This window comes from Scatophagus argus, chromosome 1, assembly GCF_020382885.2.
Source record: "Scatophagus argus isolate fScaArg1 chromosome 1, fScaArg1.pri, whole genome shotgun sequence".
Taxonomy (NCBI): Eukaryota; Metazoa; Chordata; class Actinopteri; family Scatophagidae; genus Scatophagus; species Scatophagus argus.
The window spans coordinates 7248047-7250740 of NC_058493.1; positions in this window are offsets into that span (position 1 = coordinate 7248047).

The following is a 2694-nucleotide window of genomic DNA, read 5'->3' on the forward strand; positions in this document are numbered from 1 at the left end:
AGTCTTAAGTCTATGGAATCAGTTTCAAAACACCAAAAATTTTTCCACACACCAAAGAGGATGAATGCTACACAAATGCATCAAAAAGCGATTCCATATCCATACTGAAATGTTTTCATTTAAAAATGAGGCCACTCAATTCTGGTGTGATGAAGCGGTTTGAATGATTTACTCTCTGTTGCAGGATGCTCTTGAGATGCCTGGAGTAGAGGAGGCTGCTCCATCACTGCCTCCATCACTCTAAAAGCCTGGTGGAAGACCCTCATAAAAGCATCTATCACCAGTGTTTGTGTTTTTTGTCCAGAGTGTGCAGATATCCTTTCATGTTCAGTCCCAGCTGAACACCCAAGCCTTCTCCCAATGTCAGGAACACTTGTGTACATGCTTTAATCCAGAATGGTAGAATTATCACACAGTACACTGTAGCTTTCTACTAATAATATCTGATCATTTCTTTACAGAATTCAGACTGTTGCACGTGGTGGACATAGCCTTTAGGTTGCACTAGAGGTTTAAAAAAATGTTTACTTCAGAAGCATATACTTTAAAAGCCAGAGGAAACACATTCTTCTGTGAATGTAATTAACTATTAATAAAGTAAACCCTGGAGCCATGAAATAACATTTGTAGAAGTGAAGAAATTTGCTTCAAACCCAAATTTGCAAATGCTTACAACAAATAAAGAAGATCTCGGTAATCTTGGTTCTGACTCTTGTTGATGTAGCCACATGTGAAAAGATGGCACGTTTTTCCTCTCTCACTATATTTACCATTATTACAGTCAATCACTTCAAATGTTTAGTGTTCACAAGATTTTACCCGTTTGAATAAAATCAACTTAATTCAAGTGAATTCAAACAAATTCAACTCAAATAAATGATAAAGGATCTTTCATGTTCTGAGATCAGCAATGCTGTGACAGCGCTGCAATCCATTAAGTTATCAATAAACTCACAACACCAGGTTTGCAAATTAGTCCACATAAATAAAACATTCAAAAACTGTGCAGTGCATTTTAAGAAGTGCTGAACGAAAACAGAGTAAAATAAACAACGCATTAAATTTTAAAGCAAGGCCATAAGTGAGTTTCACTGAAACCTGTTGTTCGACTAAATTCATTACCAACTCGAACTCTGCTTCACTGCCTCTAGGGCTGATAGATAGGATTACTGCTCATTCCTCTTTTCCTGTGCCCACATCCAGAGGACATAGTGATGGATGATTAGCTGAGGACAGCTGCTGCCCTGCCTCTCAGGAGGCTAACTAATAGAATGGGGGCAAGTGCAGCATGCACAGAACTGGACAGAACGCCCTCCAGTACAAAAAAGATTTTACCTCTTATCAGCAAGAAAAAGAAACCCTCAGACCTAACAGTTCCATATGACTTCCTCTTTATCCTGTTAATATTTCCAACAGATTATGTGATGAAGGATATGGTGATGATACCTTTTAGAGCACTCGCTTTATAAATATGCAATGTATTGACTTTCCTCATATGGTCACAAATAAAGCTTTATCACATACAATAATGAGAAAAAAAATCTGAACACACAGTTGTTAAAAATGCTTCTATTCCGTAGGCTTGTGGTTCCTAAAATAACAGCCAAAGCTTAATGGGCATCACCTGCTCTGAATTAAATATGCAGTGGAACACTCTTAGCGGGAAGAGCAAACATCCTCCTGTGTTTGCTTTGCTTGAGCCACTGAGCAGGGTGCTTGACCTTCTAATATGCGTAAATCAAATAGTTCAAGCAAGGAGTTTTCAGCCACCTCACAAGGTTGGTAGGTGTCACCTGTCAAGTGGCATGAATGATAACACATATAATTCACAATAAAGTCTTCTTTTGTTAGGCAGCTGTATAAAGTCAGAGTTAGAGATACACTTACACACACCAACACACAACAGCGACAACAGAAGCTTCTGCCTAATTCTCTTCCTCCAGTCAGCTGAGGTCAATGTTACAGTTGTGCGTTTCCTACAAAAACACTCTCTTGCCTTCAAAGATGAAATGGGATGGGATCAGGTGACTTTCTTCATATGACTGATGTAACTTAACTTACATCAGAAACTTTGGCAGAAACATTGCCAAAGCAGTGAGGGAAATACACATGACATAGAAATACACAGAAAACAGTGAGTTTTCAAGATATTGAAAAATCAAGCAGCCTGGTTGAGAAACATCACCTGGGGACTCTGAGGTTGCACTGCTTTTACCACATATTGGCGTCATGGCTGTCTTAGTTCTGATGAAATAATTTGCTGTTAGGGCTAGGACATGTAATTACCTCTAAGCCCACCAGCTGCTAACTGGTCACCACAAATAACAATATCTTTGGTTGCTAGTCCTTACCCGAATCCTGAGAAGCCTGACTCGTTTCAGGAGTCACGCCATCTGTCCTCTTCTTCTGCAGAGTTTCAAGTCAAGTGTGAAGTCAAGTCAAGTGGTTTTTTATTGTCATTTCAGCTATTTACAGTAGTACACTGAGCAGTGAAACAAGACAAAGTTCTTCCAGGAACCACGTGCAGTTTCAAATTGGTTTCAATTCATTTGGGTTAGAAAGAAGACACAGACAGAAAAATAACCAGGATACCCAAGGGATGATGGTTGTTACTGACCACAGTCTCATCAAAAGTGTCTTATTGTTAGCAGCACTTTGCTATCCTCTCTTTTTCCTCTACTTTCTTCTGCCGGC